Genomic DNA, 26,176 nt, shown 5'->3' with positions numbered 1-26,176 from the left:
CAAGCTCAGGGAGCTCTAGGTTCATAGGGGCGGGGTGCCTCCTATTGTGCTGGCGGCTGTGGGTGAGGCAGGGCGAGGCGGGCCCGACCTGGGGCCAGTTTCTCTTGTACTTGTCCGGGTTGTGGGCCCAGCACCGGTGCCCGCTCCTCTGGTGCCCTAGGTCAAGGCGTCCCCCACACAGTCAGCTTTCCTGGCCCTGTCCCCGCCCCGCGAGAAGCGTGGGTCCGCGCAGCGGCGTCCAGGTGAGGAGCTGAGGCACCACTTTCTTCTTTTTGAGGAGAGTATTCCCTGCTCCTGTGGAGTGTCTTTCCGTTCCTCAAGGTGAGGACAAGGTGACTAGGGGGCGCGGTCGTTGTTGAGCATTCTAGGCCCAGTGCCTGAGGCCTCACTTCCCATTTCTTAGCAACAGAGACACGACAGCATCTACAGTTGCCAGGCCTGGAGTCTGGAGAAGAAACTAGGACCCCGTACCACCTTTTGAGGACTCTGCGGAACAAGGAATGCCTGAGGGGTCTTCTGGGCCCCTGCGTAGTGTATAATAATAATAGTTTCTCACCTTTGCACAAGATTTGAAGACTTTTAATTCTTCCTAATATCATTTGATTCATGTAATCATAGGAATGAGATGGTTTTTCTTATCTGATAGGTCATAAAACTGGTAGAAAGTAGGTGAAAGTTCTGGTTCTGAGTGTCACTGAAGTGCTGTGACAGAAGCATAAGCCCTACCACCACTCAGTTCTTGTTTATGCCAGTTTGCCCTCACAGAACTTTCTGAACCATGGTGCTATCATTTCTGTTTGTCAGAATGCAGAACGAGTGTTTTGAGCTCATAACAAGTTGCTTGTCAAATATGGGAGGATAGGGAGACTCCAGTTTGACCTTGACTTCCCTGTTAGGAGCTATCTAGAAAGCTGACTGTGACTGCCAGACGGTTTTTTCACTCCTAACTTGACAGCCCTGGGAAGGTGTTACAATCAAAGGTTCAATGTCAAATGTGTACTTTGTTAATAAAAATAAAGCAAGCAAGCCTCTGTAGACGTTCTCTGTCACAGTTCACTTTGTGAATCTTTTTTGGATCAAATGGCACAACTTTGATAATAGAATTTTACAAGTTATGCGTTGTACTCTCAGGAAACATTGTGGTTCTTTATTTTTCATCACATTGCTTAAATTTTACCTTATGGTTTAAAGTAAAATCATTTATCTGAAAATATTTCTAATCCCAATTACATTTTTTTTTTTTTTTTTTTTTTTGAGATGGAGTCTTGCTCTGTCGCCCAGGCTGGAGTGCAGTGGTGTGACCGTGGGTCATTGCATGGGGATAAAACCGGTGGCTATATGGGGGCACCTGATTTTCGTAGACTGCCCTTTCAGGGCCGTCATCCTTTCAGTGTCCTTCCTTTTTGCACATCACACATTAATTTCTCTCTAGTCTGGGCTGGGTTTCAGACTCCCGTCTAGCCATACCTCTTTCTCTCCACATCCTCCTCAATGCCCTCTTATTACTCCAGCTCCTCTCTCTCTCTTTTTTTTTTTTTTTTGAGATGGAGTTTCACTCTTGTTGCCCAGGCTGGAGTACAGTGGCACAATCTTGGCTCACAGCAATCTCTGCCTCCTGGGTTCAAGTGATTCTCTTGCCTCAGCCTCCCAACTAGCTGGGATTACAGGCGCATGCCACTTGGCTAATTTTTGTATTTTTAATAGAGATGGGGTTTTACCATATTGACCAGGCTGGTCCCAAACTCCTGACCTCAAATAATGAGCCCATCTTCGCCTCCCAAAGTGCTGGGATTACAGGTATGAGCCACTGCACCTGGCCTCTTCATGTCTTTTGATTGTCGAGGTAAATGATGTGGAAATAGTTGTTTCTTCCTGTTCCGTGATTTAAGGGAGTCAGCAAGATTATTTGTTGAGATAAATGATTATAGATTTCTTGAACTTGGAAGAGAAGAATGATACCACACCATTTTTTAACTGAAAAGGGTATTGGAAAGTATGATTATTAGACTGGTGTAGGAGATCTGGGCTATAGTTCATTCTCTTTCCAGAGTCTGTGACCTTGAATAAGTTACTTCCTGAGTCCATTGTCTGTCATTTGGGGATGATCTTCATTGAGCAAATGTGTATTCAGCAGCTGGATGTTAGAAAGTGATGAGCAAGGCCAGTGGCTCACACCTGTAATCCAAGCACTTTGGGAGGCTGAGGTCAAGCCACATTACAGGTGTGAGCCACTGAGGTCAAGAGATCGATTACAGGTGTGAGCCACTGAGGTCAAGCCACATTACAGGTGTGAGCCACTGAGGTCAAGAGATCGAAGCTTCCTGGCCAACATGGTCGAACTCTGTCTCTACTAAAAATACAAAAATTAGCTGGGCATGGTGGCACGAGCCTGTAGTTCCAGCTATTCAGGAGGCTGAGGCAGGAGAATCGCTTGAACCTGGAGGCGGAGGTTGCAGTGAGCAGAGACCATGCCACTACACTTCACCCTGGCAACAAAGCGAGACTCCGTCGTAAAAAAAAAAAAAAAAAAAAAAAAAAAAAGAAAGTGATGAGCAAGTAGAATGTGTTTATGACCGTCATGTGGACTAACCCCCTTTTTTACAGGTGGAGAATCTAAGACCTTGAGAGCCTCAGTGACTTCCAGTAGCAGAGTTAGGATTAAAGTCCTGATCTCCTTGTTTTTCCTTTGGCTAAGATGAATTAACAATATATGCAGTTTGCATACTGCTTCCCAATAACCAGGCTGTCTCAAGTAACCAGCTAACATAGTTTCTCTGAAAAGCTTGTAAATTAACCTCTTTTGTGCTTAGATACATTTGAGAAGTGATGGTTACTATCTTAATAGTCATGTTTGCAAAACCCTATCCCTACAGTCAAATTATTTCTACTTCATTCACCATATATTTACTGAGTGCCCACTGCTAGTTCTAGATAGTGTGGTAAGTAAAGACAGTTCCTGTTCTCATGGAGCTTCCACTATATTTTAATGTATCTGACTGCAGAGGGCCTTGGAGATCTTTCTCAGCCATATACAGAATTTTTCTTTCCTTGGCTGGACCAAAGGTGAAGGTAGATAATAGAATGATGGATGTTACTACCAGCACTAAGAGTACCTAACATTTATCTTACTGTGTACCACTGTGAGATAAGGCAGACCTATTAGCTTGATTTATAGATGAAGAAACAGGATTACAGAGCAAACATAGCGCCATGGTTGAGGGCTTGGACACTGGTATCAGACAACCTAGATTTGAATACTGTAATAGCTCTAATACTCACATAGCTGTCATTTTCAGTAAGTTACTCAAACTCTCTGGGCCTGTTTCATTGCCTTTGGATATGATAATAATAATACATCTGTTTCAATCATGTGATAGTTGCAAGTATTTAGAACCCCACCTGGTACTTAGTAAGGGTAATATGATAAATTTGCCTAGGGCCTTATCACTAATTGTTAGTAGGTATGATTTGAATCTGCACACATCTGATTAAGAAGCCTGAGGGCTTAGCAACTAGCACTATACTGCTTCCCTTTGGCATTGAGCTCAGCCTGTTGATCAGGGCATGATCCATAACCTGGGAATAGTGCTAAATTGAATGTGTACTATTGTTTGACAGTACCTGCTATTAGGTAGTAAGGTTAGAAACAAGAAAATAGGAGGTGAATTTTTTTTTTTTTTTTTTTGAGACGGGATCTTGCTCTATTTCCCCAGGTGGAGTACAGTGGCGTGATCTCAACTCACTGCAACCTCCACCTCCCAGGTTCAAGCAATTCTTCTGCCTCAGTCTCCCTTGTAGCTGGGATTACAGGTGTCTGCAACCACGACCGGCTATTTTTTTTTGATAATTTTTAGTAGAGACGGGGTTTCACCATCTTGGCCAGGCTGGTCTTGAACTCCTGACCTCGTGATCCATCTGTCACAGCCTCCCAAAGGGCTGAGATTGCAGGCGTGAGCCACCATGCCAGGCCTTTTTTCTTTTTTTCTTTTTTTAAGAGATGGGGTTTTCACTGTGTTGCCCAGGCTGGTCTCAAATTCCTGGGCTCAAGCAGTCCTCTCACCTTGGCTTCCCAAAGTGCTGAGATTACAGGTATGAGCCACTGTACCCAGCCAAGGAGGTGAAATTCTTGAAAAGCCATATTTACTGTCTGGTTTTTAGCATTTCTTTTTGTGCATATGACTATGAATAGTACACAAGAGGGGTTGAGCAGTTGCAAATATGTTTATTAGGTGTTTGGTTTTGCCTTGAGGTAACTGTGGTGCTGAGATTTCATGTGAACTTGAGGGGAAGTTATGTAACCTCTTGTATATAAATTTGTGATGGCAGTTAACGACAAACCCAACATATTTGGCAGAAATTCTCTGTGTCATGTTAAAATCTGGCCCTGTGCTGTGGCTCACACCTGTAATACCAGCACTTTGGAAGGCCGAGGCAGGCGAATCATGAGGTCGAGATCGAGACCATCCTGGCCAACATGGTGAAACCCCGTCTCTACTAAAAAAAAAAAAAAATAGCTGGACGTGGTGGTACGCGCTTGTAGTCCCAGCGACTTGGGAGGCTGAGGCAGTAGAATTGCTTGAACCTGGGAGGCAGAGGTTGCAGTGATCCGAGGTTGCGTCACTGCACTCCAGCCTGGTGCCTGGTGACGGAGTAAGACTCTGTCTCAAAAAATAAAAAATAAAAAAATAGCCGGCCGGGTGCGGTGGCTCAAGCCTGTAATCCCAGCACTTTGGGAGGCCGAGGCGGGTGGATCACGAGGTCAAGAGATCGAGACCATCCTGGTCAACATGGTGAAACCCCGTCTCTACTAAAAATACAAAAATTAGCTGGGCATGGTGGCGTGTGCCTGTAATCCGAGCTACTCAGGAGGCTGAGGCAGGAGAATTGCCTGAACCCAGGAGGCGGAGGTTGCGGTGAGCCGAGATCGCGCCATTGCACTCCAGCCTGGGCAACAAGAGCGAAACTCCGTCTCAAAAAAAAAAAAATAGGCCGGGCGCGGTGGCTCAAGCCTGTAATCCCAGCACTTTGGGAGGCCGAGGCGGGCGGATCACGAGGTCGAGAGATCGAGACCATCCTGGTCAACATGTTGAAACCCCGTCTCTACTAAAAATACAAAAAAAAATTAGCTGGGCATGGTGGCACGTGCCTGTAATCCCAGCTACTCAGGAGGCTGAGGCAGGAGAATTGCCTGAACCCAGGAGGCGGAGGTTGCGGTGAGCCGAGATCGTGCCATTGCACTCCAGCCTGGGCAACAAGAGCGAAACTCCGTCTCAAAAAAATAAAAATAAAAAATAAATAAATAAAATAAAAAGTAAATTAAAATCTTGGTTTAAATTGTGAAATAGATGATCCTGATTGTATGGTCACTATGAGTACCTTCCCACCTTCCCAGATATCAATTGTTGATTAGAATTGAGTGAATGAATACATTGGTAAACAAGCTTCCATCTCAGATGTGGACAAGGGAACAGAGACACCATTCTGAGGATTAGGGGAGCATACCATTGCCTTTCAAACCAACTGCTTCATGATGTTCATTGAAAACTTTGGCCAGGTATGGTGGCTAATGCCTATAATTTCAGCATTTTGGGAGGCTGAGGTGGGTAGATCACCTGAGGTCAGGAATTCAAACCAGCCTGGCCAACATGGTGAAACCCCATCTCTAATAAAAATACAAAGGCCGGGTGCGGTGGCTCAAGCCTGTAATCCCAGCACTTTGGGAGGCCGAGGCGGGTGGATCACGAGGTCGAGAGATCGAGACCATCCTGCTCAACATGGTGAAACGCCGTCTCTACTAAAAATACAAAAAATTAGCTGGGCATGGTGGCACGTGCCTGTAATCCCAGCTACTCAGGAGGCTGAGGCAGGAGAATTGCTTGAACCCAGGAGGCGGAGGTTGCGGTGAGCCGAGATTGCGTCATTGCACTCCAGCCTGGGTAACAAGAGTGAAACTCCGTCTCAAAAAAAAAAAAAAAAAAAATTAGCTGGGCATGGTGGCACGTGCCTGTAATCCCAGCTACTCAGAAGGCTGGGGCAGGAGAATTGCCTGAACCCAGGAGGCGGAGGTTGCGGTGAGCCGAGATCGCGCCATTGCACTCCGTCCTGGGTAACAAGAGCGAAAACTCCGTCTCAAAAAAAAAAAAAAAAAATACAAAATACAAAATAAGCTGAGCATGGTGGCACATACCTGTAATCGCAGCCACTCCGGAGGCTGAGGCAGGAGAATCACTTGAACCCAAGAGGCAGATGTTGCAGTGAGCTGAGATCGAGCCATTAATCTCCAGCTTGGACAACAAGAGTAAAACTCTGTCTCAAAAAAAAAAAAAAAAAAGAAAATCTTAATGCCTAGCACTGTTCTAGATATGAGGGATGCAGCAGTGAGCAAGAATAGTGGGGCTTGTAGTCCTGGGGAAAATAAATAGAAAAATAAGAATACTATAGTTACTGAGTGTCGTGGGGAAGATAAGGTAGAGACAGTAGAGGTGGGAGCATGGCATGGCTTTAACTGGGGTGTTTGGGGAAGACCTCATAGAAGAGGTGACATTTGAACTGAGACTTAAATGATACGAATGCAGCTGTTTAGCATTTTTGGAGGAGACTTCAAATAGAAGGAGCATGCGCAGAGCAGCTAGGTGTGAGCTGAGTTTGTTGAGGATAAGAGCTAAGGCCAGTGTTGCTACTGTGTCCTGAGGAGCAGAAGGTCTAAGCAAGAGGCAGGGGCTAGGGTCAGGCAGGCTTCGGGAGGGAAATCCAAGTGTAGTGAAAATCCACTGGAAGATTTTAAGCTAGGGAGTGACATGATCTGATCATTTGGGCTGCTACGTGCATGATGACCATAGAGGGTCGAAAGAAGGAGTCAGGGAGACCAGTGGGGGCCTGCTGGAGTCATCCCAGGAATGGCAGAGGAGTCCAAGACTAGAGATCTGGGAGTGGAGATAAGGAGATGTATTCAAAACTGGAATATCTTCGGAAGCAGATGGGTTGGATGAGGAATGTGAGGGATAGAGAGGAAGGGTGACTCCTGGGTTTTGGGGCCTTAGCAAGTGAGGGATGGGTGAGCTTGAATTCAGTGTTCATGTGTTTGCACAGTACTTAAAACATTTAGCTATGGGCAGAATCTCATTGATAAATTCTTGATTCTTTCATCAACTCTCAAGTACTTTATTTCACAGGTGAAAGCCAGATGACATCAAGTGTGTTACCCCAGGGCCCTCGTTTGAGTAGAGGATGAGCATCCTGTGTCATGTAGACTCTGTCCTAGATGGTCTTATTGTGAAACCTGGTGTGTGCCCGAGAGGGCTATCTTGTAAATACTTACCTTTTTTTTTTAATGTTCTTTTTTTCTTTTTCCTCTTTTTTTTTTTTTGAGATGGAGTTTTGCTGTTGTTACCCAGGCTGGAGTGCAATGGCATGATCTCGGCTCACCGCAACCTCTGCCTTCTGGGTTCAAGCAATTCTCCTGCCTCAGCCTCCCGGGTAGCTGGGACTACAGGCAAGCACCACCATGCCCAGCTAATTTTTGTATTTTTAGTAGAGATGGGGTTTCACCTTGTTGATCAGGATGGTCTCAATCTCTTGACCTCGTGATCCGCCCGCCTCGGCCTCCCAAAGTGCTGGGATTATAGGCGTGAGCCACCGTACCCGGCCCTTCCTCTTTTTTTCTTTTTTTTTTTTTGAGACGGAGTTTCGCCCTTGTTTCCCAGGCTGGAGTGCAATGGCGCGATCTCGGCTCACCGCAACCTCCGCCTCCTGGGTTCAGGCAATTCTCCTGCCTCAGCCTCCTGAGTAGCTGGGATTACAGGCACGTGCCACCATGCCCAGCTAATTTTTGTATTTTTAGTAGAGACGGGGTTTCACTATGTTGACCAGGACGGTCTCGATCTCTTGACTTCGTGATCCACCCGCCTCGGCCTCCCAAAGTGCTGGGATTACAGGCTTGAGCCCCCGCGCTGGGCTCTTTTTTTCTTTTTGACACAGGGTCTCATTCTGTCCCCCAGGCTCTAGTGCAGTGGTATAATCACAGTTCACTGCAGCCTTGGTCTCCTGAACTCAAGTGATCCTCCCACCTCAGCCTCCCTAGTAGCCAGGACTAGAGACTTGTGGCACCATGCCCAACTAATTTTTTATTTTTTGTAGAGACGGGTATCGCCATGTGACTCAGGCTGGTCTTGAACTTGTGGGCTCAAGCAGTCCTTTCACCTCGTCCTCCCTTGTGCTGGGATTATAGGTGTGAGCCACCACACCTAGCCAGTGGGAAGTATTTAAAGTGTGTGTTGAGTCTTCATTGGCTCCAGTTTTCTTTGACGTGCCTGTTTTTTCCAGGACCTGGTTTGGAAGGCAGTGATGGGCTTTGGGCCAAACTCTCAGCATGAAGGAGGGAAGGGATTGCAGAAAGGCTTCTTGCAGCCTGTGAAAAGCAGCAGATGGAGCGTCAGGAACCTTAGGGAGACTTCCTTTGCCACTGGCTTACTGTGTAGCTTTAGGCAAAGGCTCAACTCTCTGTAGTCCTGCAGTTAGTTACACATCTGCAAAATGGTATAATTAATAACTACTCCAGTTAAGAAGGGTTCTGAAGGCTTAATGTTTAAAAAGTTGTTTCATGTGTTATAAAGCATGGTGAGCCAGGCATGATGGCTCACACCTGTAATCCCAGTACTTTGGGAGCCTGAGGCAGCTGGATCACCTAAGGTCAGCAGTTCAAGACCGGCCTGACCCACGTGGTAAAACCCCATCTCTACTAAAAAGACGAAATTAGTTGGGTATGGTGGTGCATGCTTGTAATTCCCAGCTACTCGGGACACTAAGGCAGGAGAATCGTTTGAACCTGGGAGGCGGAGGTTGCAATGAGTCAAGATCGTGCCATTGCACTCCAGCCTTTCATTCTCCAGGCAACAAGAATGAAAATACAGAGTTTCACTCATGTTGACCAGGCTGGAGTACAATGGTGTGATCTTAGCTCACTGCAACTTCCACCTCCTGGGTTCAAGCAAGTCTCCTGCCTCAGCCTCCTGAGTTGCTGGGATTACAGGCATGCGCCACCACACCTGGCTAATTTTGTGTTTTTATTAGAGATGGGGTTTCTCCATGTTGGTCAGGTTGGTCTCAAACTCCCGATCTCAGGCGATCCACCTGCCTCAGCCTCCTGAAGTGCTGGGATTACAGATGTGAGCCACTGTGCCCCCACCAGTTATGGCATTTATAAGCACTCACTGTGTCATGAGTATGTTCACAGAGCTGATCTAAGACAAGGGCCCTGCCTGTGAAAGAGCTTTGAAGGTGGTGAGGGAGAAGTCGTTTAAATAACTGTAATACATGGTGCTGAAGCAAGAAGTAGGTGGGGGTATTTGCTGGCTGGGGCTAAATACAGCCTCAGCCACCCATCCTGGAACATGGATATGGTGGTGGTATGTTGGTCCACCCACTGCTGTAGTTGATGACAGAGGCCCATCCAGGCCTGGAGGAGCAGAGAACCGCATTACCCACCATCTGTTGAGCAATCAGGCCCTCTGCACCAGTCAGAGAACTAGGTCTTGTTTTACAAATATTGCCTCATTTGTCCTTCGCAACAACCCTAAGAAGTAGGTATGAGTAGCCTGTTTCACAGTGATGAAGCTGAGTCCCAGAGGGGTTAAATAGCTCATCTGAGGTCACAGCTAGCATGTGAATGAAGATTTGACTGCAGAACCCAGGCTTTTTGCCAGTCACCCAGACTGTTTCCCCAGAGAGAGTAGAAACTGCTCACTGTGGAGTGGGCTGGATATAGGGTACACAGTTCAGTTGGCTCTGTGCCCTTTTGGGTATATGTCTTTGTGGCTGTGATTGCCTCCTGCCCTAAATACCAGCGAGGCTGACAGGGGAGATGCTAGAGGGGTGGGTTGCACAGAGGCAGCTTTATTTCTTGACTGAGCTTCAGCTCAGCCTCACAGGCTGCCTTTTGAGCTTGCAGAGGATGCCCGTCTCAAGTGTGTAGGTGCAGAGCTGCTGCCTGTGGGGCCAGAGCAGGGCTTGGGGTTTGTATGCAGTGCATGATGTATGACTGGTCTGGGCAGCAAAAGAGAATTAGTTAGATGAGCGCATCTGTCATCAGCCTGTTCCTTAAAGGAACCCTCTGCTGCCTTCAATACCCATTTAGAGGCTTTGACTTGGAGATACATGGCTCCTTGCTCTCTTTCAGAGGCTCCAAGCCTCTGAAAAGGACTGCATCACTTTTGTTCCCTCCAGTTGCATAGCAACCAAGCTAGCTGACTGTCTTCTGGCAGGAGGGAATTGTTCAGCTTTGGTTTCTTAGGAGAGGAGCCAGGCATCACCTCCATGAGTGGGAGAAGATTGTTAGAAGCCCTGCAGTGGAGGTGTGGGAAGATGCTTCTCCTTGGGAGGGTGTGGACTGACGTGCATTCCTGTGTTGCCCACTTAGAGTTCATCTGAAATCTCTGCCAGGAGGGGCTAGGCAGTTAATTGCTAAGAGACATGAGCCTGAAGTCATCCTTCTATGAAGTGGGCTGCCTTATGATATAGTGAGTTCCTCACCACTGGAGACAGCCTGGCTAGGTTGGGTGAGTATGTTAGGCATTCACATGCAGAAGGAGTGGATAGATGAGACCTTTTCAGTTCCATTTCAGTTCTGAGATGTGCTGTCCTGGTACTTGGGACCTGGTCTGGGGCTCTGGTCTTTGATGGCTAGGGAGGGAGAAGTAGGGGGCATAGTGGAAAAACAGCCACCTATAATCCTCTCCCCCATACACAGGCAGGCCATGTTTTAGTAGCAGCATCTCATTCTCCCAGGAGAACTAAGTAATAGCAGCTTACATTTATTGAATGCCTGCCAGAAATACAGCTACAGAGCTGTATGCCTTTTGTATATTTTTTTGTTACAGAATGCAGTATATTGATAAAAGCTCTCTTCTCTCCATCCCAGTCCCCCGGGGGAATTTTGTGTTTATAATTCTAGATGTTTTTGCTTTGTATTTACAAGTCTTTCTTTCTGATCTTCACAAAATCTCTGCTTCCCCCGCCCACCCCCCAGATAGAGTCTTGCTCTGTCACCCAGGTTGCAGTACAGTGACTCCATCTTGGCTCACAGCAGTCTCAAACTCCTGGGCTCAAGCAGTCCTCCTGCCTCAGCCTCCTGAGTAGCTCAGACTGTAGACACATGCCACCATGCCTGGCTAATTTTTGTATTTTTTTGTACTGATGGGGTCTCACTTTGTTGCCTAAGCTGGTCTTGAACTCCTTGGCTCAGGAGTGGTGATGATCTGCCTGACTTGGCTTCCTAAAGTGCTGGGATTACAGGCATTAGCCATTACATTCGGCCAAAATCTCTGCTCTTTTACCCCCCATGTTACAGAAGAGGAAATTAAGGCTCAGAGAGGTAAATAATCTTATCTGAGGTACCACAGATAGGGAAGCTGAGATTCCAAGTCAGATCCCTCCAGCCCTAGAGTAGATGCCATTTCTGTGAGTGGGCACTTGTCTTGGAGTGTTTCCATGGTGGCACTCTGACAGGTGCCTGATGACTTTTCTGTCACTTGTTAAAGCAACTACTTCAAGAGACCCGGCCTCTCCTGGAGCCCGGCCTGTTTCGATGGCTCAGCACCCTGAGCTCTGTGGATTACTCTGTGTGCTGGGGCTCCCCAACAGGCAGTGCCGCGTGCGCCATGCTTGACAAAGTGGACAGCAGCTTGCCTGAGATTGTCAGTCCATTTGGATTGTAGTGTTCTCTGGATACAAGTGGTCCCAAGGGAAGACCTCCATCCTTTATAGGAAGAGGGGACAGCATGTCTGACCTTGGCCAAGTGGGGTTGTGGCGAGTTCTGAGTGGGTATGCATGTGACGTGCCGTGGGGCGGGCCCTTTCTCTGTCTGCCTTGGCTCTGTGAACGGTGCTTTTGCTCACCACGGCCTCTGCCAGAGGCACTCCACTTGAGTTTGAAAGCACAGTGCAGAAGGCTGGTGTTCGTGTCACGGCTCTGCCTTCATCCATTTCATCACTAAGTCTTGAACTTCTTTTTTTTTTTTTTTTTTCTGAGACGGAGTTTCGCTCTTGTTACCCAGGAAGTCTTGAACTTCTATGTGTCGGACATTGTCCTAGATTCTGAATATATTGTGACCAGAATAGACCATTTTTTGTCCTCATGGAGGTTATACTTTAGTGGACTTTACTTTCCCATCTGGTCCAGGTCTGTCTTCTCATCTAAACATGGGACAGAGAGACCTGTAGAGGTCCCACTTGGCTCAATTGTTAGGGTAATGCAGGAGAGCTGTTGTCATCTCGCCAGCAGTGTCCTTTGTCTTGCCTAGCTGTGTGGTGTCTGGCTCCCCCGTGAGGGTCTGCTCTGGGGATGCCCCTTCTCTCAGTGTTTGCCCACTGTTCTGTGTTGGTAGATGCAGGATCAGCAGAGCCTCCCTTGAAGCCCTGGATGATTTGTGGTCCATCCAGCTAGACTCCAACAAAGGCACTCAGAGTCAGGAGTTGGGACTGAGAACCCCTGTGGAAGACTCAGCCCACCTGGCTGCTGGGCTTGAAGCAGAGTTTGGGAGACACTGTCACTGGCACAGGGAGAAAGTCACGGCCTTTGCAGGTTCCCAGCTGTTTGACCTTAGGGAGGCCCATTCCTGTCTCTGAGCCTCTGCAGCCAGGCACTTTGGGAGGCAGAGCTTTGTGACAGCAAGGTTCACAAGAGTCACTGGTGCAGAGCTTTGTGGCAGCTGATATTTACTCCAAAACATATCTGTGGGCATCTGGCTACTGGTCACCCTGATGGGAGACTCCCACTTAGGTGTAAAATTTGGAAGTTGTTTTGTGGCTGAGGAAGTACTATACGGATGCTTAGGTTGGAGAAGATACAATTGTGGTTTTCAGTGATTTGAAGGGCTGACTGTGGTAGACCGACTAGCCTCATTTGATCTGGTTCCAAAGGATAGGACTAGGAAGTTAGGCCTATCATGAGTCAGGCACTAGTCTAGATTCTCTCCTTTCATCCTCACTGCAGCCTGTGAAGGCATTATTCCCATCTTTACAGATGGGAAAAATTGATGTTTAGAGGGGTTAAATAAAACCACAGAAGGTTATAAAGCTTGTAAGGGGTAGAGCTGGGATTTGAGCCCAGATCTCCAAAGCTGGAATGACGTAATGAGGGCACATTTCCATTTGATTTAAGAAGCATTAGTTTAAAACCTTAGAACTGACTAGTAGTGGAATAGGCTTTCTGGAAGAGCCTGAGCTTCCTGACCTAGTCATGTTGAACCAGGGGGCTTATGGGAGTTGCTGAGGGGAGATTTTCTGCCTTGAGGCCACTTCAGTCCTGCCCTTAGCCCCTTTGTTCCCCAGAAAGTAGGGGAAAATGGAGGGTGAGGGGGCAGTGAAAGTATTTCTTCTAGATGAGGGCCTGGAATTTACCAGTGAGTATTTAACAAGGCCTGAGATATAGGGTCCAAGTATGGGAAAAAGTTTTCCCATTTCCAAGTTTTGGGAAAACTGTGTTGGATGGCCTTACAGGTGATCTCAGGAATGTCCCTGTGGCCCTGAGGTTGAACTGAGCATTAAGTATGTTTTACTTTTGGAATCAGGAAATAAAAACAGAACTTGGCAAAGTTATTTTTTAAAAATATGGCCGGGCCGGGTGCAGTGGCTCATGCCTGTAATCCCAGCACTTTGGGAGGCAGAGGCTGGTGGGTCATTTGAGGCCTGGCCAACATGGCAAAATTCTACTAAAAATACAAAAATTAGCTGAGCATGGTGGCATGCACCTATAATCTCAGCTACTAAGGAGGCTGAGGCAGGAGAATCACTTGAACCTGGGAAGCAGAGGTTGCAATCAGCTGAGATCACGCCACTGCACTCCAGCATAGGCGACAGAGAATCTGTCTCAAAAAAAAAAAAAAAAAAAAAAATGCTGGGCATGGAGGCTCACGCCTGTAATCCCAACACTTTGGGAGGCCAATGTGGGTGGATCACCAGAGGTCGGGAGTTTGAGACCACCCGGACCAACATGGAGAAACCCTGTCTACTAAAAATACAAAATTGCCAGGTGTGGTGGTGCTTGCCTATAATCCCAGCTACTTTGGAGGCTGAGGCAGGAGAATCGCTTGAACCTGGGAGGCAGAGGTTGCGGTGAGCCAAGATCTTGCCATTGCACTCCAGCCTGGGCAACAAGAGTGAAACTCTGTCTCAAAAAATAAAAAATAAAGGCCGGCGCAGTGGCTGACGCCTGTAATCCCAGCACTTTGGGAGGCCAAGATGGATGGATCACGTGAGGTTGGGAGTTCAAGACCAGCCTGACCAACATGGAGAAACCCCATCTCTACCAAAAATAAAAAATTAGCTGGGCATGGTGGTGCATGCCTGTAATCCCAGCTACTTGGGAGGCTGAGGCAGAGAATCACTTCAACCTGGGAGGCAGAGGTTGCAGTGAGCTGAAATCATGTTATTCCATGCCAGCCTGGGCAAGAAGAGCGACACTCCATCTAAAAAAAAATTAAATAAATAAAAAGCAAAAATGAAAAATATGCCCAAGGCATCATCCTTCTTTAAACACCGGGCTGGACATGGTGGCTTACACCTCTAATCCCAGCACTTTCGGAGGCTGAGGTGGGAGTATGGCTGATACTTGAAGATGTGTTCTCTCAAAACCAGAGTAACCTAAGAAAAAGCCATTGGATTCAGGAAACCAGAATCCAGTTAAGGAGAAGGACAGGATATTCTGGGGATAATAACGGATATGAGTTCCAGAGAGGTATTAGACCTTATGGGGAAGGAGACAGAGGCTCCAGGAGATGACAGGGCTGATGCATCTGCTAATGCATTCATAATATTGAACGTTGTAGCCGATGGAGAATTTGAGAATGAATTTGTGATAAGCACACCAAGTGTTGAAGTTTGTTTTCTTTGGGGCAGGGAAATGGGGGGTTGGGACTTGATTCCTGGTTTCCTTTATAATGATAGTTTTAAATTTTTAATAATGCATAAAGATGGTACTTTGATCAAAATAAAAAATTATATTAAAAACAAAACTATCGGCTGGATGTGGTGGCTCATGCCTGTAATCCCAGCACTTTGGGAGGCTGAAGCAGATGGATCACGAGGTCAGGAGTTCGAGACCAGCCTGTCCAACATGGCGAAATCCCATGTCTACTAAAAATACAAAAAATAGTCAGGCGTGGTAGAAGGCGCCAGTAATCCCAGCCCCTTGGGAGGCTGAGGCAGGAGATTTGCTTGAACCCAGGAAGCAGAGGTTGCAGTGAGCTGACATCTTGCCACTGCACTCCAACCTGGGTGACAGAGCGAGACTCCATCTTGGAAAACAAAAATCGTCAAATATTACTAATAAGAGTTAGTATTATCATGGTTGTATTTGCTCAGGAACTTCAGGCCTGATACCTGCAGTGTGGGTGCAGAGGATTCCATGGTAGCAGGGATTGTGGGGAGGGAGAAATGCAGCATAGGCTAGTGTTTGCTGCCTCCCTTGGAGTCACTGAGTATTAGGCACCCAGAGGATACTCTGCACCAGGCCAGGGAGTCTGGTGATAGAGGTCGCTGGATGGGCTTCAGGGAGTCTGTAAAATTGTGTGTTTTATGTTCTATCTTTTCTCCGTGAAATATATCTTTTTTTTTTTTTTTTTTTTTTTGAGACGGAGTTTTGCTCTTGTTACCCAGGCTGAAGTGCAATGGCATGATGATCTCGGCTCACCGCAACCTCCGCCTTCTGGGTTCAGGCAATTCTCCTGCCTCAGCCTCCTGAGTACTGGGATCACAGGCATGTGCCACCGTGCCCAGCTAATTTTTCTTGTGTTTTTGGTAGAGACGGGGTTTCACCGTGTTGACCAGGATGGTCTCGATCTCTTGACCTAGTAATCCACCCGCCTCGGCCTCCCAAAGTGCTGGGATTACAGGCTTGAGCCACCGCTCCCGGCCGTGAAATATATCTTGCTTATATCTTTGCTTTATATAACAGGAAAAATCCTGGTAATTTTTTTTTTAATAGAGACTAGGTCTCACTATATTTCCCAGGCTGGTCTTGAACTCCTGCCTCAGCCTCTCAAAGTGCTGGAATTACTTTTAGTATTTTACGTATTGCATAAGTACATGCTTGTTATTCTTTGGGAATCCATTCATGTTATTTCAGGCCTCACAGTAACTCAGAATAACATACATGTCATTTTATTCCTCACATAATACTTCAGCTACTATTTTTTTTTTCAAATAAGGAAATTGGGGTGAACGTGCTTGTCACATAGGTAGTAAGTGACAAGCTGGACTTTGGAGTGAGGGTTAAGTTATCTTTACTGTGCCATATTGCCCCTGGTAAACCCCAGGTCATAGTTCAGGCTTTTAGGATGGCGAGCCATACCCTCCCCTGCCTGGCTGGATTTCCAACCTGACCTTCCACCATTTCCTGCTTTGACTTTTTTTGAGACAGAGTTTCACTCTTGTTGCCCAGGGTGGAGTGCAACAGCCCGATCTTGACTCACTGCAACCTCTGACTCCCGGGTTCGAGCAGTTCTACCTCAGCCTCTTGAGTAGCTGGGATTACAGGCATGTGCCACCAGGCCCGGCTATTTTTTTTTTTTTTTTTTTTTTTTTTTTTTTTTTTTTGAGATAAAGTCTCATTCTTTTGCCCAGGCTGGAGTACAGTGACACGATCTTGGTTCACTGCAACCTCTGCCTCCCAGGTTCAAGCAGATTCTCCTGCCTCAGTCCCCCATAATAGCTGGGATTATAGGCATGCACCACCATGCCCAGCTATTTTTTGTGTTATTAGTAGAGATGGGGTTTCTCCATGTTGGTCAGGCTGGTCTTGAACTGCTGACCTCAGGTGATCCATCTGCCTCGGCCTCCCAAAGTCTTGGGATTACAGGTGTGAGCCACCACTCCTGGCCTCCTGCTTTGTCTTTTACTTCCCAGCCTTTTGAGAGATTGGCAGCTTCTGCACACCTCACTTCGTGAGTCTCTGTCTTTGTGCATGCTGTGTGTTCTTTTCACCTACCCTGCAAATGCCTGGTTGCTCTCTGCCACCAGGTACTGCCCTCTCTGTGAAGCCTTGTGGAGACATCCCAGGCAGAGCTCCTCATTCCCTGTGCTCCACTCCTGCCCGTCATGTGTGTGTCCTTCTTTCAAAGGTTACAGGGTTGTTTTGCATTTACTTCCTGATCTTGGCCAGACTGAGGTGTATTAGTGTAGGGACCATCTCACTCCTCTTGGTATCTGAGTCCTTTTGCTTAGCATATAATAGAGGACAAATGTACTGCTAGGAAAGAGGTTACACGATAAGTAACCATCAATCTCTTCTAATAGCTTTGCCCGTCTCAGATGCATTCTCTAGAGAGCAAGTATGGTGATTTATTTATTTATTTATTTTGATTTTTTTATGAGCTAGGTTCTCACTTTGTTGCCCAGGCTGGTCTCAAACTCCTGGCCTCAAGCAATCCTCTCGCCTCTGCATCCCAAAGTCCTGTGGTGATTTTTATTATTTATTTGTTTATTTTTTGAGGTGGAGTTTCCCTCTTGTTGCCCAGGCTGGAGGGCAATGGCGCGATCTCAGCTCACTGCAACCTCCGGCTCCCGAGTTCAAGTGATTCTCCTGCCTTAGCCTCCAAGTAGCTGAGGTTATAGGCATGCACCACCACGCCCAGCTAATTTTTGTATTTTTAGTAGAGATGGGGTTTTACCATGTTGGCCAGGCTCATCTCAAACTCCTGTCCTCAGGTGATCCACCCACCTCAACCTCCCAAAGTACTAGGATTATAGGCGTAAGCCACTGTGCCTGGCTGGTTTTCTTTTCTTTCACTTGCAAATGCTTTCTTGCCATGAGAACCTTGCAGGTGCTGTTCTCTCTGTGCCCAGTTCCCTGGTCTCCTTCCCCTAAAGCCCATTTGTTTAGCCTCACATCAAACATCACTTTCTTGGAGAAGCCCTTCCCCAATTCTAGATTAGGCTGGCCAGCTTTATGCTGTTACAGCAGCTTAACTTTTCTCTCATAGCACTTCTCTCACATAGTCACTTACACAGTCCCTTGAGTGATTACTTGACATGTTTTCTCACCTAAAATTCAGCACCACAACACATAGTCTGGGACTGGAGAAATATTTAATGAATCAGGAACTTGTTAGTTTAAATTGAGGAGGTAGTATGGCTGGGGAGGCACTGACTTGCAGATTGGAGGGCTTGAATTCTGCCTCTAACTACTGTTAACTAAGTATGTGACCTTAGCATTCATATCCTCATCTGTCAAATGAAGAAAAAATTCTTGATGATCTGAGGTCATCTTGGGTTGTGATAATCTGTACTTCTGGATGAATTAATTAACAGAGCTCTAGAGGGCTGCTTATCCAAGGTGAGAATCCACCTGCCTATTTGACCTCTCTATTTGGGTATCAGACCAATGTCCAGAACCAAACTCCTGATCTCACCCTGCATGCCTGCTCTTCCTGTTGCCTTCCCCATTTCAGTTTATAGCAACTCATTCTTCCAGGTACTTAGGTCCAAAATGTAAGCGATATTCTTGACTACTTCTCTCACACCCCTTGGCCAACTTTTCAGCAAATCATACTGTTATTACCTTCAAAATATATCCAGACTCCAGCCCCTTCTCACCACCTCCACCAGTACTTCTGTGATCTTAGTCTTCAGCATCTTTCACTGGGCTGTTGTGTTGGCCTCCTACTTGGTCTCTCTGCTTCCCTCTGTTCTATTGAGAGCAGCCCCAGGTCCTTGTGAAAAGTGAAGTAAGGTTATGTAATTCCTCTTCAGCATTCTCCATCCCACTCGTAGTTGGCAGCATCTTAACTGTATTCTACAAGGTCCTATATAGTCTGATTCTCTGCTCGCTCTTGATCTCCCTCTTACTGTTTTCCCTGTTTGTCTGCTCTAGCCATACTGGCTTCATTGCTTAAAACATGTGGAACATAAAGTTTACTATCTTACCATTTGTGAGTGCACAGTTCAATGGCATTAAGTACATTCACATTGTTATGCAGCCATCACCATTATCCATCTCCAGAACTTTTTCATCTTGAATAGCTGAAACTACCCATTCTACACTAACGCCCCATTCCCTCCACCCAGCCCCTGGCAACCACCATTCTGCTTTCTGTCTCTATGCATTTACCTACTGAGTATCTCATGTAAGTGGAATCATACACTGTTTGTTTTTTGGTGTGTGTGTGTGTTTGAGATGGAGTCTTACTCTGTCACCCAGGCTGGAGTGCAGTGGCATGGTCTTGGCTCACTGCAACCTATACCTCCTGGGTTCAGGCAATTAAGTATTTCTCCTGACTCAGCTTCCTGAGTAGCTGGGATTATAAGCACGTGTCACTATGCCCAGCTAATTTTTGTATTTTCAGTAGAGATGGGATTTCACCATGTTGGCCAAGTTGGTCTTGAACTCATGACCTCAGGTGATCTGCCCGCCTTGGCCTCCCAAAGTGCTGGGATTACATGCGTGAGCCACCACACCCAGTGTTTTGTTTTTGAGATGGAGTCTTACTCTGTTGCCGAGGCTGGAGTGTGGTGGCACAATCTCAGCTCACTGCAACCTCTGCCTCCTGAGTTCAAGCGATTCTCATCCCTCAGCCTCCTGAATAGCTGTGATTACAGGCATGTGCCAGCTTGACCAGCTAATTTTTGTATTTTTAGTAGAGACAGCGTTTCACCATATTTGCTAGGCTGGTCTCGAGCTCCTGGCCTCAAGTGATCTGCCTGCTTTGGCCTCCCAAAGTGCTGGAATTACAGGCATGAGCCATTGCACCCAGCCTGTTTTGTTTTTGTAGCGACAGAGTCTCTGCTGGATCAAAATATCAGACATATTTTGTGTGTATGCATAACAGTCAAAATTTGGAAGCACTCACTCTAAGGTTCCTTTTGGCTGAGAACATCCTATGGCCAATATTTGGATTTTTCTAGGGTGTTCTCTGAGGTGGCCTGATGAGGATTTAATGGGCTTTGAATGACTTCATACTTCCCTGAAGCCTCTCCACAAATGCCCATTATAATTTGAAGCAGGTTGCTCCTTCTCTCTGTTAGGCTTTTGCCTCTGTAGCCAGTATTTTTGAACTTGAACTCAAACTTGCTCCAGTTTGAGCCTGGATAAAATCTTGGCCTCTTTTGCACTTTGATTGCTCATATTTCTGTGGCTTCACTGAATCTTGCACCTAATGTATAAAATAACAACTATAACACTACAACGCTTTTTATTTTGGTGTCTTATCCTAGCAGAAGGTAATCTTGAGCGTAGAGACCCCATGGTGGTGTTCCCAGTGTCCAGTGTGGTACAACTAAGCATCCCTCAGATGCGACATGGTGTGCCAAGATGATGAGCCCTGGCCCCACCCCACCCTAGCAGGGTGACGTGCTGAGCCTGCCCATTGCCTCCCGGCAGCAGGCTAGTCTGCTTACTGCTTGTGGTGTTCATGTGCCTTAACTTGGAAAAGCTTGGAAGCCTTGTGGCAACAGTGTTTGGCCCCTAGGAAGGTATTCATTGTTAAATGAATTCTTCGGTAAGTGAGGTAGACTAGAGGGATCATCATTCTCCCTGTTTTATAGAAGAAAGAGTAAGCTGGGTGACCAGCCAGGGGCCTAATCGTAATTGAGTGCTGTTCTGAGTCTCGTGCATCCTGGGGCACCACACTGGGTTGCATTTCACATGTGCACACATGTAGCTTGTTGCTTACTCACGTGTACATGAAGGTGAAGGCTGTGGCTAAGCCAGAAGGGCCTGGGTTGTGGGAGGTTCTTCCTTGATACACATAAACCCATTCTGACATTGGTGCATTTTCCTCCAGGCCTTTGGGGATTAAAGGGGTTTATTGGAGAGTCTGCTTGCTGGGAAGGAATATTTATAGACTGTGAGCTGGAAGGAACTTTGGAGAACATCAGGTCCAGTGGTTACCAGATGTGGCTTTCTCAGAGTAACCTGGCAATCTTTTACGGATGCTTAGGCCCTACTGCAGTTGATCTGGTTCAGAGCTCTGGGAGTGATAGGTCCTAGAAGCTGAGTTTTTATAAAACCTCCAGGTAATTTTGATACAGATGGAATAATGCACTTCTCCTTCCTCCCCCTTTTTTTGAGATAAGGTCTTGCTCTGTGGCCCAGGTGGGAGTGCAGTGGTATACACCATCACAGCCCATTGCAGCCTTGACCTTCTAGGCTAAAGCTATCCTCCCACCTCAGCCTCTCAAGCTAGGACTACAGGTGTGTGCCAGCATGCTCAGCCAATTTTGTTTATTTTTTGTGGAGACTGGGTCTCACTGTGTTGTCTGGGCTGGTCTTAAAGTACTGGGGATTACAGGTGTGAGCCCTGCGCTGGCCAAATAAATAATAATACTCTTTTTTTTTTTTTTTTTTTTTGGAGATGGAGTCTCGCTCTGTCACCCAGCCTAGAGTGCAGTGGTGCAATCTTGGCTCACTGCAACCTCTGCCTTCCAAGAGTTCAAGCAGTTTTCTTGCCTCAGCTTCCTGAGTAGCTGGAACTACAGGTACACGCCACCACGCCTGGCTAATTTTTGTATTTTTAGTAGAGATGGGGTTTAACCATGTTGGCCAGGATGGTCCCGATCTCCTGACCTTGTGATCTACTCGCCTCCCAAAGTGCTGGGATTACAGGCGTGAGCCACCGTGCCCAGCCTAATAATACTCATAGTAGTAATACCCAGACTACATTCTTAATTTCTTCCAAAATGTCTTTGACAGCTATCTTTTTCCAAATCAAGATCTAATAAAAAAACATTATATACTGCATTGGTTTTTCCATTTCTATCTCTCTTAATCTACAGCAGCACCCCGACTTCCTGCCTCAGCCCTTTCTATTCCATGACATTGACTCTTTGAAGAGACCAGGCCAGTTTTCTTATAGAATGTTCACTTTTTGGGTTTGATTGTTTTCTTTTTTTCCCCCTGCATTTCACTTACTCTGGAGGTAAGTTTCCAAAGCTTGCTTAGATTCAGTTTAAACATTCTGGGCAAGAATTCTGCATAGGTGAGGCCGTGTCACCAGGAGGCACCGGTGTTGGGTGGTCCTGCTGTCGGTGGTGCCACATTTGATCTCTGGGTTAAAGCGGTGGTAACCAGATCCTGCTATTATAAAGGTACATTTTTTTCCTTTTCCTTCACAATGATAACTTCCTGTAAGTACACTTGCTGAAACAAAGGGTTTACACATTTCAAAAAACCAAAACGCTTTTGATTATTGTCAAATTGCCACCAAACAATTATGCTACTCTACACTTCAGGGAGTGTGCTTTTCTGCATCTATTTGCCTGGCTTATTTTTTCTTTTTCTGATTACAAAAGAAACATATATCATATAACATTTAAAAGTTACAGACCAGGCACAGTGGCTAACGCCTGGAATCCTAACACTTTGGGAGGCTGAGGCAAGCGGATCACCTGAGGTCAGGAGTTCAAGCCCAGCCTGGCCAACATTGTGAAAGCCTGGCTCTACTAAAAATACAAAAATTGGCCAGGCACAATTGTAATCCCAGCTCTTGCCTGTAATCCCAGCACTTTAGGATGCTGAGGCGGGTGAATCATGAGGTCAAGAGATTGAGACCATTCTTGTCAACACCGTCTCTACTAAAAATATGAAAAAAATTAGCTGGTCGTGGTGGCATGCGCCTGTAGTCCCAGCTATCTGGGAGGCTGAGGCAGGAGAATTGCATGAACCTGGGAGGCAGAGGTTGCAGTGAGCCGAGATTGTGCAACTGCACTCCAGCCTAGGCAATAGAGTGAGACTCTCTGTCAGAAAAGAAAAAAAGCTACTGAAGTGGCCATGTGATCCTAGGACTTTGGGAGGCTAAGGCTGGCAGATAACTTGAGTCCAGCGGATCACTTGAGGCTAGGAGTTTGAGACCAACCTGGCTAACATGGTGAAACCCTCGTCTCTACTAAAACTATAAAAATTAGCCAGAAGTAGTGGCAGACACCTGTAATCCTAGCTACTCAGGAGGCTGAGGCTTGAACCCAGAAGGCAGAGGTTGCAGTGTGCTGAGATCGCGCCATTGCACTCCTTACAGGCGACAGAGCGAGACTCTGTTTAAAAAAAAAAATTAACTGGCACAGTGGCTTACACTTGTAATCCCAGCACTTTAGGAGGCTGAGGCAGGCAGATCGCCTGAAATCAGGAGTTGAAGATCAGCCTGTCCAACATGGAACATAGTGTAACTCCATCTCTACCGAAAACACAAAAATCAGTGGGGCGTGGTGGCAGCTGCCTGTGGTCCCAGCTACTCAGGAAGCTGAGGCACAAGTAATTGCTTGAACCCGGGAGGCAGAGGATGCAGTGAGCTGAGATCGCACCACCGCACTCCAACCTGGGCGACAGAGTGAGACTCTATCTCAGAAAAAAGAAAAAAGAAATGGGCTCATATTCTAATACTGTTTTGCTAGTTATTATTTTCATTTGATCTATCACGGAGGTTTTCCTGCTGGTAAAGGATGACTTGGCTTACTCTTTAACAAAAAGTTGTGGTCAAATCTAACATAAAATTTGACATTTAAACCACTTTCAGTGTTGAATTCACTAGTATTAATTACGTTCATAATGTTGCACAACCATCACCATTATCTTGTTTTTAAACAGCTGTTGAGTGGCATTCCATGGTGCATGAGCCAGAATTTATTCAATCAGTGCCCTGTGTATGGACAATTGGGTTGTTCTGTTAAAAACAGTGCTGCAGACAGTGTCTTTGACTGTCTCTCTGCTCTTTCATGTATTTTAATTAGTTTCCTGGAAGAAAGAAAGCTAGTCAAAGAGTGCATACACTTTGCATTTTAATATGTATTGCCTAATTGTCTTTCAAAAATGTTGATCCTCTTTACAGTCTTACTAAAAGCATCTAAGACTGATAAAGTATTGATTTGCTTTGGTAACTGCTCTCGAAAGGCTATCTGAACCTGCTCTGTATTTAACCCGCCTTAGTAAGGAAGAGCTGGTTGGGAAAGTAGAAGCAACATCCCTTTGTTTAACTAATTGGTATTTATGTAACACCTCCCGTGTATCAGGCTTGCTGTTCAGGCTGGGGGAATTTAGTTATGAATAAACAGACACAATCTCTCCCTAGTGGAGCTCACAGACTAAAATGGAGACAGACATCCTCTCATAAATGAAGTCAAGAAGAGGCAAAGGGCATATATAATAAGAGACTCTGATAGGGATAGGGATTCGGGGAAGGATTCCCTGAGAAAGTAAAATCTATTTGGAGTTTGAAGGACCAACTGGATATTCCCTAGGCAAAGGGCAGACTGGGAATGGTGGTGGACAGAGACCATTCCAAACAGAAGAAAAACTGCATCTGTAAAGCCCTGTGGCAGGTCCCTTTAGAATCTGTTCTGGCCGAGGAAGTTCATTATGTTCAGTGCCCTTGAAGAAGGCTGGTTCTGAATTTCACAGATAACAGATATGTGAGATCCCACTGCCAGGACTCTATGAGCAGAAGGGGTTTGAGAGGGATGGCAGGCTTTCCAAGGCAGATTCTAACAAATTACAAATAATCTGGAGAGGTGAAAGAGAGGCACCTAAATAAATCAGTTTAGAGTTTTAGAATGACTTGTCCGAAGTTGGAAGGGGGTCAGGTAACCAAGGAGGAACAGTACAGAGCAGCTGGAATACATCAGAGGGGGTCAGGAATGCCAAAGGACTCGATGAGCTAAGGCTTCTGGAAAATGCTAATCAGCCACAGGGGCCTTTAACTGTCTGCGGTAAGAAAAATACAAAGAGGCATGCTGTTTCTGGCAATATCCGGAGAAGTAACAATGTCACCACTTCTAGTTTTACATTAATTTCCTTATAACACTGTAACACACATGGAACACTTCTGCTATGAACAGGCCATGTGCCAAGCATTTTATGTCAATGATTTCATTTTATATCAATGCTATGAAGTTTATCTTCATTGTCTTTATGGCAAAACTAAGACTTGGGGAGCTCAGATAAGTTCCCCAGGGTCACAGCAGTTAAGTATTGGAGCTGGGTTGGGCAATCTGACTGCCTGAACTATTATACTGTGCCGGGAAAGGATGGGCTATATGACATAGGAGGGACTGGCCAAGATTCTAGAGGTAGCAGAATCCAAAGAATGGTCCATCACAGAGAGACCTGAGCTTGCATCCTGGAGTCACTACATACCAGCTATCAAATTGTGACTTAATTCCCTGATCTCTAGTTTCCACATCTATAAGATGAGAATAACAGTTTCCTGCACTGTTATATTGGGAATTCAAAATAGGCCCAGAAAGTGCTTGGCATAAAGCAGGTGCTTTATAAGTGATTGTTTTTATTTTTATTCTAAGAGTAGGGTAAAGACCCAAAGCTGGTCGTTTTTATTTTTTTATTTTTTTTTTAACATATGAGAGATATGTGGTCCATGAATGAATGACACATGGTGTCTTAGTTCACTTTGTGTTGCTATAACAGAATACCACATACTGGGTAATGTATTAAAAGAATTTAGGCCAGGCAAGGTGGCTCATGCCTGTAATCCCTGCACTTTGAGGGGCGGAGGTGGGCAGATCACCTGAGGTCAGGAGTTTGAAACCAACCTGGGCAACATGATCAAACCCCATCTATACTAAAAATACAAAAAAATTAGGCCGGGTGCAATGGCTCACACATGTAATCCCAGCGCTTTGGGAGGCTGAGGTGGGCAGTTCCCTGAGGTTGGGAGTTTGAGACCAGCCTGACTGAAATGGTGAAACCCCATCTCTACTAAAAATACAAAATTAGCTGGGCATGGTGGTACATACCTGTAATCCCAGCTGCTCAGGAGGCCGAGGCAGGAGAATTGCTTGAACCCAGGAGGCGGAGGTTGCAGTGAGCCAGGATCATGCCATTTCACTCCGGCCTGGGCAACAAGATCGAATATCCGTCTCAAAAAAAAGAAAAATAAAATTAGCCGAACATGGTATCGGGGTCCTGTAATCCCAGCTACTCAGGAGGCTGAGATGGAAGAATTGCTTGAATTCTTGAACCAGGGAGGAAGAGATTGCAGTGAGCCGAGCTTGCGCCACTGTACTCCAACCTGGGCAACAAGTGCGAAACTCTGTCTCAAAAAAGGAAAGAAAAGGAATTTCTTTCTTTCTTTCTTTTTTTTTTTTTTTTGAGACGGAGTTTCACTCTTGTTACCCAGGTTGGAGTGCAATGGCGGGATCTCGGCTCACTGCAACCTCTGCCTCCTGGGTTCAGGCAATT

The 26,176-nt window shown here is 46.1% G+C and overlaps 1 protein-coding gene and 1 long non-coding RNA gene across 2 annotated transcripts in view; both read left to right on the top strand.

The window, feature by feature from the left end:
* Positions 1-26,176, top strand: part of ACO2 (aconitase 2) — a 61,044-nt gene that overhangs the window by 114 nt on the left and 34,754 nt on the right. The window lies entirely within an intron of this gene.
* Positions 2-26,050, top strand: LOC141582644 (uncharacterized). The gene is made up of 2 exons (XR_012515531.1): positions 2-321; positions 404-26,050. It is a non-coding gene; the product is annotated as an uncharacterized LOC141582644 (long non-coding RNA).

The sequence above is a fragment of the Saimiri boliviensis genome, chromosome 21 (assembly GCF_048565385.1).
Source record: "Saimiri boliviensis isolate mSaiBol1 chromosome 21, mSaiBol1.pri, whole genome shotgun sequence".
Lineage (NCBI taxonomy): Eukaryota > Metazoa > Chordata > Mammalia > Primates > Cebidae > Saimiri > Saimiri boliviensis.
This window is presented reverse-complemented; position numbering and strand designations above follow the sequence as displayed.